The 22,906-nt window shown below is 43.2% G+C and overlaps 1 long non-coding RNA gene across 1 annotated transcript; it reads right to left on the bottom strand.

Moving 5' to 3' along the window:
• Positions 1-21,255, bottom strand: LOC140685546 (uncharacterized). Its single transcript, XR_012058806.1, has 3 exons — positions 21,132-21,255; positions 17,463-17,555; positions 1-73 (listed from the first exon to the last, which is right to left on the bottom strand). It is a non-coding gene; the product is annotated as an uncharacterized lncRNA (long non-coding RNA).
• Positions 21,256-22,906: the final 1,651 nt, after the last annotated feature.

Raw genomic sequence — 22,906 nt, 5'->3', positions numbered from 1 at the left:
TATAATTTGGTTGACATTCTGCTCTGTTGTTCATTTTGAATGAAAGTTGTGGTTTCGGAAAGATGTTTCATTCCTTCAAAAATAAAAAGGTAAAACAGTTTATATTTCAAGATGCTTATTTATTCAGTTATATATACCACAGTGCCACTAGAGTGCTTGACACTTTCTGCTCTGTCTCTGGTGGAGGCAATAGAAACATGGTATCAAATTACTGTAATTTATGTAAGAGGAAAAATAAATCTTCTCCTCCCACACTTTATCATCATGTCCAAGGGTGCTTGGGTTTTGTCAAGAATCACCTGGAGATCAGGGCACAGGCAGATGACAAGCACTTTGTTCTCTAGTTTGCCCTGTGGCCTGGGGGCCACCTGGAGCCAGAATCCTAAGGCCCCTGCTGGGGTGGGTGTGGTCCCCCCACATCACCTGGGAAAGTCCAGAACTACTTCCTCTCCTTCCAATCCTGCACACGCAGACTTCTCCTTTTTACAGAGCTACTTCAGTGAAAACCACAGCTGTAATACCCAGCTGTGTCTCTGTCTTAGCATGTATGTGTGCTCAAAATCTGTTTTTAAAGGAGCTTACCTGGGAATTGTTAAATAACACACCGCTATACTTAATCCCTCTTTCCTTCAAATCACAAATTTCAAATAATGATATTATTATCAGTGCTTCACGTTCTGGCCCAAACAAATCTCTTGAAGTTTTCAAAATCCTCTTCACTAATAGCGAGACAAGCCTGTTTTGAGAAGGCTGTTGGAGTAGGCTGTTTTGAGAAGTCTGTAGGCAGAAGGTACAGCCTAGACTGTGCAGTGACCAAAGAAGGATGGAGTCAAGAAATGTTTTGTAAGAGGGGAGGGTATAGCTCAAGTGGTAGGGTGCATGCTTCACATGCACGAGGTCCTGGGTTCAATCCCCAGAACCTCCTCTAAAAATAAACAAACCTAACTACCCCCCCGCAACACACACACACAAAATAAATTTTAAAAAAATAGTTTGTAGGTAGAAACGCCTGGACTCGGACATGGGCTGGAGGAGAGAGGGGCAGAGAAGACCAAGACTGTGTCAATAATAATTGCAAGGTTCAGGGAATGCACGTCTGGGTGCCTGGCAGTGCCCCTTACTGATGTGAGGAAAAAGGCAGAGAATCGGTTTTGGAGGGGAAATCAAGGGCTCAGATTTGGACCTGACAAGCCTGACAAGCGTGGGCCACATCCCCGTCAGATGATCAGTTGGAGATGAACGTGTGGAGCTCAGTCAGCGCTTCCTTCTGGACCAGATGGACCAGAGACCCAAAGGAAGACGAGGAAAGGGTCCTGTCAAGGAAGCTGGGAGAAGAAAGCATGTCAGTGGAGCCTGCAGGCCATGGCATTGGATGCCGTGAAGAGGCCGGCACATGAGGACTGGGAACGTCCGCTGGACATGGAGCACCAAGGTCCCAGGGGATCCCTGCAGACGCGGGTTTTGTGGCATCCTGGAGATGCAGGCAGACTGAGGTGGGTGGGGGAATGATTAAAAAGTTGACAGAGTAGGAAGAATAAATCGAGAAAAGAAAATTTTTAATGCTTTTCTGGGAAAATAAACAGACAAAAGGCAGTAACTAAAGGGGGATAAGGGTTTTAAAGAATTTGAGAGGTGTTTTCGGTTTGTTTTGCTTTTTGTTGAGATATAGTTGACATATAACCTTGTATTAGTTTCAGGTGTACAGCACAGCTATTTGACATACGCATTCATTGCAAAGTGAACACCACAGTAAACCTAGTTAACATCTGTCACCACAGTTTCAAATTTTTTTCCTATAATGAGAAATTTTAAGATCAAATCTCTTAACAACTTTCAAATATAAAATACAGTATTGTTGAACATAGTCACATGCTGTACATTACATCCCCAGGGCTTATTTATCCTCTCACCCAAGTCCCACACCCGCCTCTCCCAACCACCAATCTGTTCTCTATATCCACGAGCTTGTTTTATTTGTTGTTTGTTTTTTAGATTCTGCTTGTAAGTGAGATCATATGGTATTTGTCTTTCTCTGTTTGACTTCTTTCACTTAGCATAATGCCCTTGGGGTCCATGTTTTTCTTTCAAAGATGAGAAAAACTTCTGTGCCTTTATGTGCTGATGGGAATGATTCAGTAAAAAGGAAGAATTCGATGATGCAGAAGAGAGACTAGGGGAAACTGCAGGAGCCAAACTGTGAACAGGCTGGAAGGGATAAGTGGGAGCATCTGTGGCGCCACCGGCCTTTGTCAAAGGACCGGGGAGGGGTGGCCACAGCTGAGGCCCTTTCTGCTGGAGAGGGGCACCTGTCAAAGAGCCCACCCCCCACAGCCTCACTACAAAGTTAGAATAAAACAAGCTTCAGCCAGAGATATTTATTTGGCAAATAACTATTAGTACAGAAGGCACAATACAGTTCCTGCAACCAGGTCTGCAAGCTCAGCCCACTCCAAGCTCTGCAGCCTCGTGAGGTTGGAAGGTTGGATTTGTGTCCACGTTCCTTGCTGCTGCCCCAGCCACCTCGAGCTTGGCCCTGTGGTTTGCTTTGGCCAAAGAAAGGTGAGTGGAAGTGATGTGTGTCTCTTCCAAGTAGAGGCTCTTAGTAAGATCCTTCCCTTGATCCCTCTGCCTCGAGACCAGTGTGTCCCAGAGAGGGGCTGCTCCCCAGGCTCGGGGAACAAGGCGGATGTGGAGCAGGGCCTCAGACGACCTGCAGCCAACATGCCCTCCACTCTGGCTGCTGTCAGCCCTGAGGATCAGGGCACTGTCTGTTACCACAGCATAAACCAGCTAAGGCTCACCGACACCTAGGAATTCCAGCCTCCATTTTCCCACTCTAGAAAGGATTCACTTGGGCAACTTTCCCAGGGCACCATTCTGCGCCCTCTCTCTGCTGTCATGCAATCAGAAATCCTCCTAAACCAATGACTGGACGCGGGACACCATGAGCCTCGTCCGTAGCAGGTGCCGCCAGGAGGCTTTGGTGAACATTTGTCCATGATCAGGGAGGTGGGAGGTGGGGAGGTGTTTTCAATCTCTTTTAGTTTGTCCACATATATAAAATACTTTTAATATCCCCAAGAAGTGGCCTAACACCCACCACTCAAACTAACAGGCTGATAGTTTTGCCAATAAAAACACATTTCATGGCATCTTCTATATTAATAAGAGAAGGGTCAGTTCTGGACTAAGATAGACACAATATCAAGATTTATTGTGTTGGTACAGCCATTTTGGAAAACAGTATGGAGATTCCTCAAAAAAACTAAAAATAGACTTACTATATGATCTAGCTGCTGGGCATATATCCAGAAGAAACTCTAATTTAAAAAGATACATGTACCCAGTGTTCATAGCAGCACTACATATAATAGCCAAGACATGGAAACAACCTAAATGTGCATTGACAGATGACTGGATAAAGGAGTTGTATATTTATACAATGGAATACTACTCAGCCATAAAAATAACAAAACAATGCCATTTGCAGCAACATGGATGGACCTGGAGCATGTCATGTCATTCTAAGTGAAGTAAGCCAGAAAGAGAAAGAAAAATACCATATATCACTTAAAGGTGGAATCTAAAAAAAAAAAAAAGGCACATGAACTTATTTACAAAATAGAAACAGACTCACAGACATAGAAAACAAACTTATGGTTACCAGGGGGAGAGGGAGTCGGAAGGGATAAATTGGGAGTTCGAGATTTGTGGATATTAACTACTATATATAAAATAGATGAACCACAAATTTCTACTTTATAGCACAAGGCACTATATTCAGTATCTTGTAGTAACCTATAATGAGAAAGAATATGAAAAGGAATATATGTATGTGTATATATGATTAAAACATTATGCTGTACACCAGAAATTGACACAACATTGTAAACTGACTATACTTCAATTTTTAAAAATGGGTTTAAAAAAAAAAGAACTGGTGTTAACCAGCCACCTCTGTTTTCATTCATAAGAGAGCTACCAATTTCCCTATGGAAAAGAGGTCTTGATCTCCACAATAAACCCAGAACATGGAAAGGATGGAATTAATTGAAGTTCCCTTTGGCCTTTGCCCAAGTTGGCTCTGGGAAGTTTGGCAAGGTACAGGGACATCACTTGGAGAACTCAGAGTAGACAAAAAACCACACAGGGGAAGCAGATCAAATGAATTAAGAACTTGACCTGGAGTTAACCAGGGAACCTGGCAGGGACATCACGAGCAGGTGCAGCAAATGCCTCCCAGAGCTAGAATAAAGAGAGGAGACTCTCCCTAAAGATTTCACCAGGGCCATGCCTAACTTTGGGGTGCATCACTGTGCATGCATTTATAGCCACGCTTTTAAAACAGAGACACAGAGAATTCTTCACTCCCCTTCCCCAGAATAGCAGGGCTGAGGCCAAGAGAAGGCTTGTCATGTCTACAACACCAGCCCCTGGATTGTTGAGAAAGCCCAGGACTGAGAGGTAGGGAAGAGGATGAAGTGAATGAGTGTCCTCCAGCCCCACGGCTGGTCCTGCCCCTGCCCTGCCCTCCATCATCTCCCCTTTCTATTCCCTCTGCCCTTGTGTCTGCCCATGGACTTTCCCCTCACATCCACTCATGTCCCCCAGAGTTTTATGTCAGCGCTAAACTCTTTCTTAGGATAACTTTTCTGTTGTTTAAAAGCATATCCCTTGATATTTGAGTGGCTTTACTCAAAGAGCCAGGAGGGGAGGGTGAGGATGGAAAAGGCCTAAGGGTCCAAGGTGTTGATTAGTTTCTTCTCTCAGCTTTTAAATTAGGGTCTGGGGCATTTAACATGCAGCAAAGGCAAACATCATAGTATTTTCACCAGAACCAGGTCCCCTACAATTGTGACAGAGAGGTGTCGATGAAAAATTAATCAGTTGATCTAAGAAAGAAATGGAAAATTAATTTGAGCCAGATTTGAGGATTATAACCTAGGAAAAGCATCTCAGAAAGCTCTGAGAACTGTTCTGCTGGTTAGAAATCAAGGCACAGTTTTGTAAGCTTTTTGAGACAGAGGGCTGTACATCAAATGATGTATTATTGACAGTTTACATAATCCAGATCTAAGGGTCATCCTGGTGGATCATACGACCCCTACAATATCAAGAAGGAAAGTTACCTTTTAAAGAGTTGTCTTGTGAATGCTGGGAGAATGTTGCTCTTCATGGTTCAGCAGGTATTCCTGCCAATGAGGGAGGTATGGTCCATGCATAATGCAGATACACAGTGCACAGTGTGGACAGAGGAGGTCAAAGGGCAGAGAAGGATTTCTTTATGTTTGACTTTTTCTTGTCTTGCTATAAAATATGAATTTTATTTCACAGAGGAAAAGTTACCTTTGTTGACCCATGACCTCCATGTGGCAGCCCCTCCCACCACTCCAAGCCTTTGGTATGTTCATACCTCTCTCCAAAATCATTTGTAATTTCTGAGTTCAGATGTTGGGTGGAAAGTATTTGATTAGGTTATTGTATTATAATGACAAAAGAAAAGGAGTGGTATCAAGATAAGACTGAAGCTGTTTATCCAGTGTTTCAAAGGGAAGAAATGAATCATTCCAGAATCTGCCATCACGTGAAATTCCAAAAAGTGCGCTATTAAATGACTTGAGGCGATTTAGAAAAGGAAGCAGTGGTCATTAGAACAACCTCTAGCGTTCAATAAGTAAAGAAGTGTAACGCCAGGTGAAATACATTTGCTTATAAAGACTGACAGATCAGAACAAAGCTATATAGCAAGATCCTGTGTAAAGATTTCAGCAGGCACCCGACCAAGTTTATCAAGTTTATCAAGATGTTCTTGAGACACACACACACACACATACTTGATGTAGTTAAGGTGACTATTAAATGTGATAATAGTACTATGGTTATCCATCATGAGTCTTCATCTATCAGAGATGTGTACTGGAGTATCTGTGGGTGAAATTATCCATATCCGGGAGTTGTGTTAAATACTGGAGGCAACCCAGCAGTAGTGGAGAGTTGAATGAAATAAGACGGACAACATGTTAGTAATTGTTGAAGCTTGCCTCATGGAAGTTCATTGTACTATTCTACTTTTGGTTATGTTTGACATTTTCCACAATAAAAAGTTTAAACACATACTTCCCAAGATAGGATATAAATAAATGTTTGCTGAATAGAAAAGAGTGAGTGGAATAAATTCCCTAAATTTTAAAATTGTAATATAACTGTATCCCCACCCATATTTCTTTTTTTAAAGGCTTTTTTTAATTTTTATTTTTTTGTGTCAATTTCTGGCGTACAGCACAATGTCCCAGTCATGCATATACGTACATATATTCATTTTCATATTTTTTCATTAAAGGTTATTATAGGATATTGAACACAGTTCCCTGTGCTATACAGCCCACTCACGTTTCTAAAGCTAATTATATTTATCAATTTATCTAAAGTTAATTATATTTACCAAGCTATACATTATATCCCTAGTACTTATTTATCTTATAACTGGAAGTCTATACCTTTTGACTGCCTTCATTCAACCTCCTTTCTGTGATTTTTTAAAACTATAATATTGATCTTCTTTATCCCTAATAATGCTTTTTCTATTTTCCTTTTTCTTTTCTTTTTTTGCCACAGGCTCTATCTTATCTACTATTAATGTATTAGTCAGTTAGGGCTGCCATAACAAAACACAGATTGGGTGGCTAAAAATCTCAGAAATTAATTTTCACACAGTTCTGGAGGCTGGAATTTTTAAATCAGAGTAGCAGCGAGGTTGGTTTCTAGTGAATATTCTTTCTGGCTTTCGGAGAGCTGCCTTTGCTCTGTACTCATATGGTCTTCCTCAGTGTGTCTTCACGGAGAGGGAGAGAGAGAGACAGAGAGAGAGAGAAAAAGAGAGAGAGAGCTCTGGTTTCTCTCCTTCTTACAAGGACACTAATCCTACTGGATCAAAGCCCTATACCTCCCTACAGGCCCTACCTCCAAACACAGACTGGGGTTTAGGGCTTCAACACATGAAGAGGGGTGGACACAAACACTCGGTCCATAACATTCAATATTGCTATCCCAGCTTTATAGGGGAAAGTGTTTTCTTCATATATCATTTCCCTGCCCTTTAAACCTTTGATCTCATTATGCTTTGGTTGGATTTCTTATAAATGGCATGTATTTAGATGGTGCTTCTTGTCCAATCTGAAAATCTCTTTTATGACTGATGAATGTAATAATAAAATACACACATTATACATAGGATAAGTAGAAAATACTATACTTATCATTTTTTTGTTCATTTTAAAATCCTATTTGAGATGGTTCCTGGTTTTCCTCAATTCTGGACAATTTTCTCTTCTAAAATGACCATTTTACCTATTCTCCCTCACTTCTCCTCTGGTTTCATACATGCCATCCTTCATTTCTCTTAGTCATGCTTTTGTATATTTCATCTCTTCATTTCTCTGTGCTATAATCCAAATAATTTCATATTTCTCTTCCAATTTACTAATTCACTTTTCAGCTACGTGTAAACTGCTATTGAATCTGGTAATTGGGATTTTACAAAGTGTAATGGCCTTCAAAGGAGATTATCTTCTCTTTGGGAGTTCCATGTGACATGGTTTGTGAAAGGTTTTCTATCTAGTGGTTTTAAGTTTGCTTCTGCTGGAGATGGGGGAGGGTCAGTGGTTCTGATTAAACCTCTCTTTCCCTCCCTCCCTCTCTCTCCTCTCTTTTTCAACTAATGCTTTAGTTTGGGTCTGTATAAATCAGGCTCCAACCAGGAAAAGAGAAATCATACTCGTACTTTAAACAGAGGGGATTTAATACAGAGAACTGGTTACTTAGGTATTGCAAACCTGAGAGCAAAACAGAGATGCTGAAGTGGCCCTGAAATAAATAACTGCAGGAAGTCAATAAATCCCTTGGGCTGAGAACACAAAACAGAAGAGGTGGGGTGACCAGAGCTGGAGGCTTGAAAGAAGGTCACCACAGCTGCTATTTCGACTCCTGAGGGGAGTGTCCACACAACTGGTGCTCAGAAGGCGGGCAAGGGCTGTTACTCAGCAGCTGTGAGGACCTCGAGAAAGAGGCCTGGCTCCACAGCGGCTCTGACCGCCAGGAGGCGAGTTCTGGGAAAAGAGGAGTGTAGATGGGGTGCCAGGAGCTAGCTCCATGGCTCCTGACCTCACTGAGAAGGGGCTCGGGCTGCTACTGGAGGAGCTGCAAGAAGCTGGCGGGTTTCTGGCAGAAGCCAACACATGAGGCCTCCTTTCCCTCCTCTGACCTTCAAGGCTCCCTCTGGTGTCTCCTGCTGACAGAATCTAACAGGAACCAACCAGAAAGGGGGTCTGGGAAAGGGGGTCTCCAGAACCCTAGCCCAGCACTCCAGAGGTATCTATTAAAGGATGGCTCTATACACAGCATGGAGTTAATGTGGTAGAAATGTTTTTTTGGTTTTATCTCTTTCCCAGTCCCTAAATCACCACCCACTTTCTGTTGTTAAATAGTAAAGGTGATACCAAGAAAGAGATTGTGGTTTAAACAGATGTGATAATGTTTGAGATCAAGAGATCAGCAGTTCTCTTAGGGCCATCATTGAATTTCTTGGGTTCTCTGCCTTAAACTGAGTATTTAAAGTCCTGAGTTTGTCATTTTCTTTCTTTAATGCTTTTTGATACAGTCAGGAGTAGTCATCCAACCTCATGGTCCTTGCACCATCATTCCCAACGAAATGTTAAATGCCACAGCCACTTGGTGTCCCAAAGCCTTGTCTTCAAAAAGCATTTCATCCAAGGCAATCACAGGCCATAATTCAAATATCTTTTTTTTTTAATGGAGGTACTAGGGATTGGAGGTACCCGGGACCTCATGCATGCGCTCTACCACTGAGCTATTTCCCTTTTCCCCAAACAACTCTTTTGCCATTGCATGCCATACCCTGCCCATGTCCTATTTTTCATCAGCCATAAGGTTGTTACTATATTCCAGACCAATCAATTTGCTGACCAATCTGATTCCCATCTTTGAAAATCTGTTTTTTTTGTGATCCTTTCCTGGTACCAAATACTGCAACAGTCAGTATCCAGCCCAGAAGAACATAACTCTGTGTATTTCCAAAACCATTCTTCTGCACTGAGGAAGACTGAGTGAGACTCAAGTTTCTTAGACCCAGCGGGTAGGGAGAGCTTATGTGAAGATGCTCCAAGGAGAAGGGGACACACTGGACTTTCTGTAAATGGGGCACATGGGTACGCAAGAGTTTCTTTGGAAAAATGAAAGTGGGATGACTGTGCTTGTACTTGGACTGGATGAAGCAGGTCATACTGAAGGGCCTACATGATCTGCCTCTTAAACTGGAGACCATGGCATGGCCTTCATGTAAATTACTCTTGCTCTTTCTGACTCTTCCAGCCTTTGGGAACTGACATATGTTTATCTTTCTAAGAACGTATCCGTCACCTTAATGAGATTTCAAATGCTGATGACAACAACCAGGAATTATTTCCTTCCCTAGACCTGTAACCTTAAAGCACAATGATTGATGCCTGAGGGGATAGGAAGAGACAAACTAATTCACCCTATTGGTCATCCCTTTGATCTCAGAAAACTGAAATTATAGATTAAAAACAACTTTAGTAATAGAAGTCACAAAATAGTAAATGATTTGCAGAAAGTAAGTCTAAAATGGATTACTAAAGCCAAACCAGTCAGGGTTTTTTGCTTGAGTAGCAAAGTCTCAGTTCTCATCTGTTTTTGTGTCTTCTCAGTTTCCAGTTAATATTGTACAATTCATTGGTCCTCATGCACCCAGTTTCTATTTGTTAAACTAATACATAGACAACTTCTATAACTTAACTCTTATAATGGGAGGAGCAATTAAAAAATGTTAAATATTAACTTTTGGAGTGAGGGGGTAGGTCAGTGTCAATCCATTTAGAAAGTACAGAGTAATGATTTAATTATTGGGGGAAGAACACAGACTTCACATTCAAACCCCTGACATTTTATTTTCAAAGCAATACAACTGAGCAGATTTGTGCTGGTAGCTAGAGGTAGGAGAAAATGAAACCAGAAACATCAGGTGACTTGGCCAAGGTTAAGCCATTTCCCTGGAAAAGCTGCAGCAGGGATATGGGTAACTTGGCGCTGAGCCTAGTGGGCACCCAGCCAGAACTTCTCTTCACCGAAAGTCACTCCTCACTTTCCTGCCCTGCTCTGCACACACAAGCATCATTTGAGGCTTCAGAACACACAGCTGCCAAAGTTTATTTCTAACTATGGGTCCCAGTAGAATAAAAGTGAAAGCCATTGGTGTAGTAGCTAAGAGCCTAAGACCTGGGGTCAGGAATCCACCTAGATCTGAATTCTTGTTTTGCAATTTATAACACAAAAGTTTGGGGGAATTTGCTTAAGTTCTCTGTGCCTCAATTTTTTAATCTGTATAATGGGAATAATCATAACAATTACCCTAAAGGGTTGTGAGCTATACTTATAACATGAACTTGTTTTTATTAAGTACTTAGATCATTACTTGAGATAGAGTAAGTGAGCTATAACATAGATTTTTTTTTGGTCTTTGTTGGTTGGTTGGTTTGGGTGGGTACATATCTCCTTGAGGAAAGGCTTGAGGATAGTGGGTAAGCATCCTAGCCAAGAACTGATCACAGAAAAAATTAAACCAAAACAAGCAAAAACTTTTTTTTTAACTTAAGGCAACACATTCAATGCCTGTTCTACAAAAACCATGCAAATTTCCCCATCTTTACGTTTCACCCAAAACACAACGATAACTTGATCACAAGGACTAAATCTTGTATTTACTTTTATCTCTGGCAGCTAACACGGTGGTTGATATGTAGACTTTTGGTTAAATTCAACTTCAAGAGCGTAAAATATAGCAGTGGCCAGGGCACAGGATAAGAATTGAATGTAAAGATTTGCAAAGGGGAAATAAACAGACTACTTGCTTGACTAAATTAAAGAAGGAAGAAGCATGTGTTAAAGATGTTTGCTGTAGAATCAGGAGACCAGATTGGCAATCGATACAGGAAAAAAGAGAAAGAGAGAGAGAGAAAGAGAAAGAGACTTGTCAAGAATGGCCTCCAGTTTGGCAGCTGGAAAACCAATTCAGGAATTTGAGATGCCTACAGCAGAGAGGGGAATGTCCAATATTCCCCTCATAGTGTGAATTACAAAGTCCAAAAGACACGGTGCTGCACCTTCTAGCAAGTTAACCACATAGTCTTGCCCTCATAGTTAGGATTCTTACAGGTATCCTGGAGTTTAGGGACAATCAAATGCCATCTGCCAGCATCTTCTTTGGAAGCATGTTCTCTTGCAAACTTCCCAGAACTGTTCCTACAGTACCAAAGGCTGGAGTCACTGCTGTAACAGAGCTGTGGGCACCACTGTAGAGACAGATAATGAGAGGGGAGAGGATGCAGGGGAACCCAAGTCTCACTTAGCTGAGTAAACATTTTCCAGCCACATTGGTTCAGGGATAAAGTAAGATCATGGAAACCTGGTAACAGTCCATGGTCTGGCCTCAATTTGTAAAATCAATAGATCCTAGCTGTTCCAAGTTTCAACAGGTATTCCTGGACATCCTCGCATGTGCTCATGAGTGGCTCTGGCTCTCTCCCTGTGGTTAAAGGGTCAGTTGCTAACACCACGTGTCTCTCAGGGGTGTGGTGTCGGTGTCTAGCCTCTTGCCAGAAATGTGTTTGCTGTCCTTCCAAAACAACAGTTCCAGGAAAAACTCACTCAAGGGTGGGGAGAACCACTCTCCTGTCGGTGCACTAGGCACTGTCAGAAGTCACTCAGGAGGTGGTTTCCTGGTGCTTCCAGGCAGTGCAGCGCTTTATTTTCCATGTCAATGTAGCGTCCTCGGAACCAGACAGAGGTACTGACGGCTGGGCTGGTGTACCATCTGCATTGCACCACCCTCCCATTGGACATCCACAGTCCACATCCATAACCATCTCAAATTGTCTTCTTGTAAAGTCCTGGCATTTCCAAGACTGTCCTTCATATCACCAGGTAGAGGTGGTAGAAAGACAAACACAACGCGGCTAGGAGAATAGGTCTTTTAACCACCCAAGGGAGGATCATGACTGGGGTCTTTCCAATCAAAAGGAGGAATCAGGTTTCACCCTGTGGCCCTTCTGAGCATTTGGTTGCCCAAGGTTAATCCCAGCTCTGAGGACCTCCCCTCAGCCCCTTCAGCGACACAGTTCTTGCCCTGTTGTATTTTCAAGTATTTAAGAATTCACAGTTGATAAGAAATTGCAAGAGAGTTTTCCTTACATCTTGGCAATATTGCTTCTACTTCATATCACTATTTATATATTTGATATTAGGTCACGGCTTGTCTTCTTTGAACGGCATTGGCTTTCTGCTGATACTTTGCAGAGGACACTGATTTAAATCTACAACTAAATCAATGAATTCTCACCATTGTTACTGAAAAAAGTTTTATTTCATCAAAATATTTTTGCTAAGTCATCCTTACCTTTGAAGTTTGAAAGGGAACACAAACTAGATCTTGCGCGAATAGCCTCCTTTTTGGATTTTCTGACTCAGTTTGGTTCCAAATTCCAAGTGGGGTGAGCTCCAGGGCAAAGTATAGGCTCTTGTATCTCAGAGAGTGAATGCGTGGCCCAGATTAACGTGTAACTGTTCAGTCCCAGTGTGCAGCCCCAGGTCACAGTACCGCTCAGTCTATGCCCAGCCAGCAAGCTTTTGATGCCTACAACTTAAAGTCAGTCCCTCTTACTTTTCTCAATTCAATCTGGAGTCCAAGTTAATGAATGCATCATATTATGCTGACTGCTGCTGTGGGATATATCACAACTGAGATAAGAACTAGCTTGAAGATTTCCTATGACTCTAAAAAATGCCCAAGTGATCTGACCAGAAAAGAAAAATTGGGGCGCTTGTTTCAGGCGGAGTTTCTAGGACCTGCGCTGCTCCTAGGTAGATAGGACTTGACTTCAGTAGCAGCACCTGTAGTCAAGGATGTGCCAAGAGGCAATATCTGGAAGGAAACTGAAACAGAAAGGGAGACAGTGCCACTCAAGGCATCAATCAAAGGGACCAGGAGAAAAGCAGAAAGTGCAGGCCTAGGTTCAGGTCCAAAACATTCAGAATCAAGCTCAAATAAGAGAGTTCAAGATGGAAACTGGGGACAGAGTCCATGGAGATTCCCGGAGCATCCAGAATGCAGCCTCAGCGATGATCCATGCCTTGCCTTTCACTGTTCCCATGGTACTGAGAACTGACCAAGGCAATTTGGCTGTGCACAGCTATTAGATTGTTTTTGGTAGATTCTGCAGCTGCCAAAAGTTAAGTAGTAGAAAAAGGCTAACTACTCTCCCAGAACCCTGCTACAGAATTTTAATGACAGCTGATTTCAGATGGAATTCTGCCATTGTTAAGAGTCAGTTATTATCAAACATTTATGAGCAAACAAGCATAAAACCAGTTCACATAACTTGTTCTGTAAACTCCATGAAGTCTCAGCTCCCTGTCCTTGTATATGCTCTAACTACCCCTTAAGTGACAGGTTGACTGAAACAGATACAGCAATCTAGAGACAAAATGTAGCTAACCCATGGCAATCAAAATCCTCTGAAATCACGGCTGGTCATGCAAGACCATTTCAGAAACATGCCTTGGGACCCATTCCAAAAGAAGAGAGAGGGAAGGCTTTCAAAGTCTGTTCACCCTGTTCATGTAAGATGTGGTTTACATGATGCTGTCCAAAATATTTCAGCCTATTCCTGTAGTTTGAACAACACTGGGTCACCAATGAGGGTCTACTTCTAGCACTCAGTATGCCAGTTATGAGACAGACATTTCACCAGTGAAAACCCACTAGTGCACACTGGATTCTGTTTGTCTGCAAGAGCTTTTAGCACTTGGTTTCCACGCTATAGTAGTGTTGTGTAACATGGCTTATCATTTAGGTCTTAGTTATCTATAATCTCTACAGAGATGCCATTCTCTCAGTCCTGATCTGTTGTGGACTGAATTGTGACACCCCTCAAGTATATTGAAGTTTAAACACCAATACCCCCACCTGTGAATGTGATCTTATTTGGAAACAGGGTCTTTGCAGATGTAGTCAGATTAAGGTGAAGTCGTACTTGATTAGGGTGGGCCCTAAATCCAATGATTGGGGTCCTTAAAAGGAAAGAGTCTATCCTATTTATTGTATTTATTTCAGAGCACTTCCTATTATCTGAAGTTACTGATTTTTCAGTTTTTTTTTTTTTTAATGGAGGTCCTGGGGATTGAACCCAGGACCTCAGGCATGCTAAGCACACAATTTACCACTGACTATACCCCACCCTTCTTCTCACTTCTTTATACATACTCCTCTACTAGGCTGGAAAGGACCCTACTTACTTGTTTATTTCTGTATTCTTAAGAGTCCTTAAGTGTGCTTAGTACATCACAGGTGCTCAATAATTATTTCTGAAATCAAGTATGAGTGAATATGACCATATTAGTTTTCTAGGGCTATTGTAATGAAGTACTACAAACTGGGTGGTATGTAACAATCACCCAAATAAGAAATTTATTCTCTTGCAGTTCTAGAGGCCAGAAGCAGCAATAGTTCTCAGCATGGGGGACGGGGGGCTGGGGGTGGAAATACAGATGAAGGTGCTTCCTCCTAGAGGAAAACCACCTAGTGAAAAAATAAAATCTGGTCTGGGTGATGCGAAGGTGAAACTGGAAGAATGTTTGTACTGAGGAAATCAAAATCCTCAGTCAATTAGACATAATCTAGTGAAACTGAGGTAGAGAATTTGCAGCCCACAGCTCATGCACATGGTTAAGTGCAACAGAACTGGGTAAGGGATCTCACAGCTGAGGCCATGACTGAGTGTTCAACAGACTATTCTATTCATCACCGTGGTGAAGGAGTACATGGTGAGACCAGTGAATCCATTACATTGCATTCCTTCTTTTGCTATCAAAGAGTTCCTTAATCAGAATCAACTTTTTGAGGGGGAGGGTATAGCTTAGTGGTAGAGCATGTGCTTAGCATGCGCTGGGTCCTGGGTTCAATCCCCAGTACCTCCATTATAAATAAATAAATAAATAAAAATCTAATTACCCCCCAAATTTTGTTTTTAAAAAAGAATCAACTTTGGAATGAAATATATGATCTTGAATAAGGCATTCAGTAAGTCCCATGGATGGTGGAGCTGGCATAAGTATGGTGGAAGGGAAATCACATCCAAATCCAGAATGTGTCTATTCCACTGAGGACAAATTGCTGCCCTAGCTACAATGAAAAGGGCTGGCCACAAGATGGCTGGAGTGGCTTTGCACACCCAAGGTATGGTAGCATACTGAGGTTTCAGGGTTGGTTGCTGCTGCTGTGGGCAAGCTGGACAGGCAGCAGTGCCAGCAACCAGGCCAGCTTGGTGAGAGGGAATCTGTGTTACTGAGTCTAGGCACAGCTTCTATCCCTAGCACCTTTGCCATCTGGCTAAGTCTTGAAGAGGCTGAGCAAAGAGCTTTCAGAGAGTGGGAATACACTTGAAAACATCCTCAGCAGTGAAGGACTTTCAGGGAGCATTCACCGAGGATGAAAATACTGTCTCACTGTGGGACTATGCCAAGAGATCCATGCATCCATTCATATATCTCTGCCCTAGAACTTGTTACAAATCTTCCAACCAGTAATTCCTACCATCTGGCTAAAATTTTTGCCATAATAGATAGACAGATCAGATAGAGAGAGAGAGAGAGAGGGAGAGAGGAAGGGGGGGAGGGGGGAAGGAAGGAAGGAAGGAAGGAAAGAAAGGAAGGAAGGAAGGGAGGAAAGGGCATATATCTTTATGTCAGATGTCAGGTCATCTTTCTCAGGCCATGCCATCTAGGCAAAGTGGGTAATGATGTATGCATACCACTCAAAGTTTTGCTGACAGGGAAGATTTCCCATCAACTTATTCAGTTCTATTCCTAAGTGTGGCTGATACACCAAAGCAGTTCAGGTTTCCTTAAGATAAGCGTCTTGTGCAAAGCCTGCTACTTCCCACTCCATAGGCTCTACCAGCATGATGTCATCAATGTAGTGGTCCAGATTGATACCCTGTGTGACAATGAGATGATAAAAGTCACTGCAGACTAAATTATGGCAAAATGCCAGAAATTTGTCATTCTACATCAAGATAAAAGCCACTGCTTATGTTCCCTGTTTATTGGGTGAGAGGAAATAAACTGTCAGCTCAGTAGCTACATACCAGGTACCAGATGTTATGTTGATTTTCTCTAGGAAAGAATTCTATCTAGAACAGCAGCTGTTATTAGAGTTACCATCTGATTAAGTTCATAATAATCCATTGTTTTTATTCTAGATCGATCTGACTTCTGTGCTAGCTAAACTGGAGGAGTGGTAAGATTTGCCATCTATAGAAGAGTTATTAGTTATTTCCCAATGTCTTTTCTTATCTTATTCCATAATAACACAACCTTGTTTGTGGCTTGCTATATGGCTCTTCCAGCTAAGAATAGCGATGTGACTAATTTCTGGTTAATGGAATGTAAGTGGAAGATTTATGTGCTTATGTTTAAGGGTGTTGTTGGGGACCTTCTCCTTCCCTTTTTTATTCCTCCTGATTAGAATGAGAATGTAGTCACTGGCATTCCTGCAACTGCAGAGTCATAGGAGTGGATGAGATCACCTTGGGGATTAGTGCAGATGAGGAAAAGGAAAGTTCCATTGTTAGGAAACTGGAAAAAAATCAAAAGAGGTGACTAACTGTAAGGTAGGAGGAGAATCAAAAGAGAGTTATGCCCTAGAGAGCAAGAGAATGAAGTGACTTACAGGTATTACAAAATACTTAAAGGTTGAGTAAAATCTGGAAAAAGAAATGATTACTGAATTTGGCAACATGAAGGTCCTTAGTGAATTTTAGGTTTATCTCTTGCCTTCTCATGATTAAATTCAGGTTAAGCATTTTTGGCAAGAGTACCACAGAAATTATGCTGTGTCATTCCAGAGAAAAAGAATTGATAGGAGATGAAATAAAACTCATATATTATGGCAGGACAAGAAAATTTAAACGTAAAAATTTCCTATCTGCTTGGGCCTTCTCCCTCCCCTTTAGTGTGTGCATCAGCATTGACCAGACCTCCTTGGAAGATAACATTTCTTCTTAATCTTATAAGGGGTCACATGTCCTACTACTTTTGTACCTGCAGATCTGAATTGTGTAACTGTCAATAGATCCTTTGAATATAACCCTTTTTCTCAAAAAGGTGTATAACTGTGCTTTGACATCTAAAATGGCAGAACAGTCCTCAGAACTTTCTAAAGTATTTTTTCCAGGGGTTACAATCCTCAGCTTGGCTCCAGTAAAATCTTCCATTTCTTTCTTAGACTGACAATTGATTTATTTTTTCATCAACATATACCTATATGTATATATACCTATATAAAGGAGATTTGTTATGAAGAATTGGCTTACACGATTATGAGGGCTGAGAAGTTCCACAATCTGCCATCTGCAAACAGGAGACCCAGGAAAGCCAGTGGTGTAATTCAGTCCAAGTCTGAAGGCCTGAAAACCAAGGAAGCCAATGGTATAAATACCAATCCAAGAGCAGGAGAAGCTGAGGTGAGATGTCAGCTCAAGCCATGAGGCAGGAAAAAATAGTGAATTCCTCCACCTTCTGCCCTGTTTCTATTCAGGCCCTTAAGACGTTGGATGATGCCCACCCATACTGGGCAGGGTGATCACCTTTACAAAGCCCACTGATTCAAATGCTAACTTCATCCAGAGACATCCTCACAGACATATCCAGAAACAATGTTTAATCTGAGCACTCTGTGGCCAGTCAAGATGACTTCATAGCAGAAGATACATGATGTAGGTAGGTTTCAATATTAGTGATCTTAACTCAATCACAGGTTTCTCCACTGTAAATTTAAAATTTTCTCTTTCAACTAAGGACTTTGTGGGGATATACTTTAAATCTATGCAGATATTCTGTTTCTCATCATATTTTTGGCTATTAATTTTAGCATTTATTCTTGCCTATAACTATTACTATGATGTTTACCACATGGTAATTTCTAAAATTTCTGCCAACATTTCTACATTTATTCACCGGAATTTACTCTGAAAAAGAGTCTTCTGCCCACTTCTAAGTGAGAATGGATAGGACTGTGTTCTGGCTGCTGGCTGTGTTATTTGTGGTGATGATTCATGGTCACCTTTGTCCAGGAGGTGAGACAAAAAATTGGGAGGTAGATGGAAAGGCATTAGCCTTCTGACCATGGAGAAAAGAATTCACTTTCAGTTTTTCATGTTGTTCTCTAAATTGTATGTGATTATACTGCCATAAATTTAATAATAACACTTTTACAGTAAAATAGAGCATAACATGATTGACTACCTTGTGGGTGACTATATCCACTAGGTCAGAAAGAAAAGAGTGGGGGTAGGGTAGAAATGAAATGAAAATTTTCCATTCAATTTCCCCTGCACGTGAAAAGCAAAGAAAGGACAGACTTCTCAAGCTCAGTAGAATGAAAAGATGACCTTTATGAACCCTGGTAGCTTTATATAATCTAACAAAGCCTTTTCATCTGACTTGGCTGGAGGCTCAGGAGGTGCTTTTGACTCAAGAACAAAACTTTGATTTGAAAGGGGCTTGGGGTTTTATTTTTTCTTTATAGGAGTAGAAAACACAACCTTTCCTCTCGGACAGAAAACAGCACTCTATAGGTAGAGAAATAAGGGCAGAATCTTTAATCAGGTGAATTCCAAGTGTTTTGGGGTTGGGAACTCACCATTCTTCACAATACTTCCTTACAGGCAGGCAAGGGATAGAGAATTATTAGTCTTTGTGTAAAAACCAAGGGGAGAAGGGCACTACTACAAAAAAGAAAAAAAGAACAAGCTGACCTCTGTAGACAGGTAGGGACATCAGACAATTTCAGCCCTCGCTGCTAAGGTTTGTTGCCAGTGATTTATGCAAGTTCATTCTAGAGCCCTCTCTCCACTGCTGTCTCTTCTCAGGGTTTGCTCTCCAAATCTCCAGACTTCCCTCATTCAAAATTAAGCCCAGAAATACCCTGCCTTGCTAATCTTCAGTCAACTCCTTGATCAGACTTTTACCCTACACGAGCGTTGCATCAACAAACTATAAAGGAGTGAAAATGAACTCTGTATCTCACACGTTATCCTTTTGCCAACTGACTGAGTATTCCCCAACACAAACAATGTTGAAGAAGGGAAGCAGAGAGGTGACTGAGGGAGGACTAGACCGCCGTGATGGGTCTGTCCACCTAAATACTGTTGAGTTCATCTTCCGGTCTCTCAAATCCCATCTGCTTATCTGAGCTCCACCTCCACCACTCAAGACCAGGTGATGAATATTTGTCTCCTGGAAGACAGTAACAGTGACCTTCCAGGCCAGTGGTTCTCAACTGGGAATTGGCTCCCCCAGAGGACATCTGGCAATGTCCGGACACGTTTTTGGTTGTCACAACTAAGGGAGGGCAGTGACTACTCTGACATATAGTGAGTAGGGGTCAGGGATGCTGCTACACATCCTGCAATGTACAGGACAGGTCCCGCCACTGACAAAGAATTATCTAGTCCAAAATGTCACTAATGCCAATGTTGAGAAAGCCTGCTTCCAATCCCCCTGTAATACTGCTAATACACAGCCATGCTCTCTTTAAAGAGCAATTTGGATTGTGACATGCCACTGATTAAAAACTTTCAATTTTTCCCATTATTCCTACTATGAAGAATAACTAAAAAACACTTGGCTCCTTGAACCTGAATGACTTGGCATCCACTCTCCCTCTTTTCTTGTATTCTGTGCAGTAACCAAACTTATTTTATTCCCTTTTTTTCTAGAAAGTATACTTCCTCCTATCTCACTGGGTCTTGGCACATGTTATTTCCTCTTATAAATCATTTCCCTCCCTCTTACCAGCCTCTCCCTCTTTTGCCTGCTCACTGCTGCCTTCTAATCCTTTAGAAGACCCCAGGTCAAAGTTTACTCCATCAGAGAATCTCTCCCTGACCACTAGGCTATAAACAGCCTAAGATGAAAGGCCATGAGGAGAGAGAAACCAGGCCATCCCAGCTCTTTCAACCATCCCAATTCATGCCTAAAATGGAAGTGAGGTCCAGCTTGGACATCCAGTGCCAGCTGGGGGCCCCCAGCTGTCAGCAGGCCTGTGAGTGAGGCCAGTGAGGCCAGCAACAAAACTGCCTCATGGGCCCTCACAATTGTACTAAATAATAAATAAATAAGTGACTACTGTTTTAAGCCACTTATGTCTTGGGGTGGTTTATGTGGCAATAGAAACTGATTCATTCCTACTGGCGTTCTTGAGTTGCACGCTGAGAGCTCCCTGATACTGAGTGGAAATTTCCCCCTCAGCTCCTGGCTCTGTCACCCTTCACAGGACTGTTGCTCAAGACTTGAGTTTCTGAGTCACAGTCCACTTGAAAGGATGACTTACTTCTCAGCAGGTCAGTGAGTACAGGTGGGGAAACTGTCCCCTCTCCCCACCTCAGCATCCTGCCTCTCAGCCTCCCTAGAACTGCAACACTACACTGGGCGGGCAGATTCTAACTTAGTTTCCTCAAGAGTTGGAATAAATTCAGAAGGGTATTTCAGTGCAGAAGAGAAGTGGCTAAAGGTTTTGACAGCTTGTTTTTTCCCAGATTCTAAACGGAAAATCTCTTAAAGAATTTGGTCTTAAGCAAAAAGGTCCCTTCGTGGGAACTCGCTGACATCGTTCCTCTTGCCCATTTTGAGGGCCCTCCTTCAACTCTCTTCACATGCATGTACGCCCATCTCCTTCCGGAAACCCATCCTCCTAGGAAAACCTCATTCCCATGAAGGTCTCATCCCCTGAATCAGGCTCATTCCTCCCACCAGTCATGCAAGTCTCAAGTCTAAATCACTCCGCTGTGAGTGACAGGGGCGTTCCCTAGGGGCGCAGGCCCCGGCATCTGATGGAGAAAATACTCTGAAGCTATTGGCTCCTGGGGCTGGTGTGAGCCTGGGTCTCTCAGACGATGGCTTGCCTTCAAGAATCCCGCCTCTGAGAGGTTACGGAGTTCTTGAAGCCTTTGACCTGCTAGGACGAGGTCTATAAAACTCACCTGGCTTCTGTCAGGAGGTGAAGCACAAGTTTCCAAGGGCAGTCGTCACTTTTCAAGGGAATGATGCAGACCACACTCGAAATTAAGAAACAGATTATGTCCCGTATCTCGGGCACTAGGAGACATCGCACGCCGTTACTGGGCTGAGGGGGTTGCATCGCTTCCTGTTCTGTTGCCGACCCTCCTGACTCGGTCCCCAACAAGGGCCCTTCTGCCCCGTGTCACCTAGAATGAGCACAAGTTCGGTTCAGGAACAAAGGAAAGCTTTCGTCTTTGATCAGAGAGGGAGAGATGGGCGCGCGAGCTCCAGAGCCCCTTGGCTGGCGGCCTTACCGCGTTCCTGTCAGCGGAGGCGGGGGAGGGGCGAGTTCCGGTGAGGCGGGGGAGGGGCGAGTTCCGGCGGGGGCAGGGGCGCCGCAGGCGTGCCCAGCGGTGCTGCTCAAGTCGCTGTGCCCAGCAGCCTCTGCACACGGCCCCGGCTGCTGAGGTGTGGGCGCTACCATTCGGCATTCAGGACTCTGGTCTGAAGGGCTGGGTGCGAGGCCTCTGCACGAGCCTCTCGGTGGGCAAGTGAAACTCGACCAAGCACAAAAGAGAAAAAAAAGTTTAGACTTTATGACCCGGATTCTCCCTGGGAGTCATTGATGGTCTTTGCAGGTGACACATCCCTCTGTCTCCGTCCTGCTTCTGGTCCTTGAGGGGCGCAGGTGGGTCATCTGTCTGTTTCTTGCAGAGTGTGGGCATCGTCAGGACCCAAGAGAAAAGCGGGTCTTCTCCCTACTGCCTATAGACGTGTCTCGTTGTCCCCGGGCCTCAGACCTAACTCTTCTGACCTTGGGCAACCCTCATTTGGAGTTTTACAGATTCTAAGGGTCACTGAGGGGCCCAGGAAAGGGTCAAACCCACTGGTGCTAGAATGGCCCATGTGACCCAGGCTCCAGACTTAGTCGGCCTGATGAGGTGGCCTGGCTTCTGCCAGCCAAGTGGCTTCCTCAGGGGTAGCCTGTGCCCCCAGGGAACACCCCTGTCACTCACAGCTGAGTGATTTACACTTGAGACTTGCACGACTGGTGGGCGGAATGAGCCTGATTCAGGGGATGAGACCTTCATGGGAATGAGGTTTTCCTAGGAGAATGGGTTTCCAGAAGGAAATGGGCTTCCTTCAGTCAGGCCACTTGCATCCATGTAAATACAGCTCTACGTCCTGGCCAGAGCACAGACCCCTCCCTGGGGAAGCTAGCAGATGATCCGAGCCAACTCAGTCACCCAGGACCACACTAGCCCAGGAGTCAGCAGACTTGTGTCATGGCTGGAAGTCCAGGCCGGTCTCCTTAGCCACCATCACCATGGTGGCTGTTACCTTTTCTATGGTGGCAGTGTTGTATATGGTTCCCTGGCCAAGATCACTAGCTCCCCTCTGAGTGCAGTGATTCCTGCAATTAGAAGTCTCCTCTTTGGGGACACAATTTTGTTATTTTTCAGAAGAGAAGCTCCAAGTCAGAGAGAGGTTGACACGAGTAGTCAAGGAGGTCTGTTACCCCAAGTTGTCTCTCTGGAGGTTGGGGCTCCTGGCCCCCTTCACTTGAGTGTGATGTCCCCACAGAGTGACCCCCTGCAACTTCTGGGCTGATGGGTGATTAGCATCACCAAGTGTGGTCTATTCCATTTAGGAGAGAGCAGGTCCTGTGGGCTGCTGGTTTTCCAGGTTTTTTAGAGACATCAGTCTCCTGGCCAGAATGGGTGGTGGGCCAGGTCGGTGGGTGCGAGCAGCACCT

Source organism: Vicugna pacos, chromosome 14 (genome assembly GCF_048564905.1).
Source record: "Vicugna pacos chromosome 14, VicPac4, whole genome shotgun sequence".
NCBI classification, from domain to species: Eukaryota; Metazoa; Chordata; class Mammalia; order Artiodactyla; family Camelidae; genus Vicugna; species Vicugna pacos.
Note: the sequence above shows the minus strand (reverse complement) of the source record. Positions and strands in the feature narration are given on the sequence as shown.